The sequence below is a fragment of the Mandrillus leucophaeus genome, unplaced genomic scaffold (genome assembly GCF_000951045.1).
Source record: "Mandrillus leucophaeus isolate KB7577 unplaced genomic scaffold, Mleu.le_1.0 Scaffold267, whole genome shotgun sequence".
Lineage (NCBI taxonomy): Eukaryota > Metazoa > Chordata > Mammalia > Primates > Cercopithecidae > Mandrillus > Mandrillus leucophaeus.
This window is the reverse complement of record NW_012102776.1, coordinates 3,570,182-3,570,978: the sequence shown is the minus strand read 5'-3', so window position 1 is coordinate 3,570,978 and position 797 is coordinate 3,570,182.

Genomic DNA, 797 nt, shown 5'->3' with positions numbered 1-797 from the left:
ATAAGTAGTAGGCTTCTATTGTTCCTTATTGCCAATCTGTAATTTAAACCTGCTTCATGTAAATTATTGCATTGGGTGTTCTATGTCACCATATTTGGGTAAGTTGGTAGCCAGTACAAAGGAGTGGCCCCATTTTGAAGCAGTAATAGGCAGCGGTGAAGTTAGACCTCGCAATTTTTGGCTGCTACGGCAATACTAATTCCACTACAGGATGTTTGATTATAAATGTGATTAAGTTACTTAATATCTCCAAGGTTCTTTTAGCAAGTATTGAATATTTTCCTTGCAAGATGTAAGAAATTATTCCAATGCTAGTAACTAAATTAAACAAAACAAAACAGATCAAGTAAGATGTTTGATATCTATTTCTAAAGAGAATGCTTAGAGAAGAGTATGCTGGATTGGATAAGGATGAGGAAAGAATGACGATTTGTAGATTTTGAAGGGGTCTTCAGAAAATTTTCAAGGAATTTGTGAAATGGTAATATGGGAGTGCGGCTATATTTCCTTTATATGAATGTGACTTCAAAATATGAGGTTATTCTTTTATTTTCCTTATTATCAACATATATAAATTATAACAGGGTGATGTCTTTTATAAATCTGGAAGAGAGATGGAAAAAATAAGGGAACAAAATGGAGAGATAATTTTTAAGGCTATTATGAAAGACTTGAAAGAGAAAAGCAGAAAAGAAATTTATTTTAAAAAGAGCTTGCTGGTGTGAATTGAACTGAAATGTGAGGAAAGAAAATAATGACAAATAGAGGGGATCATGAGGTGTGCAAGGTAACTGAGA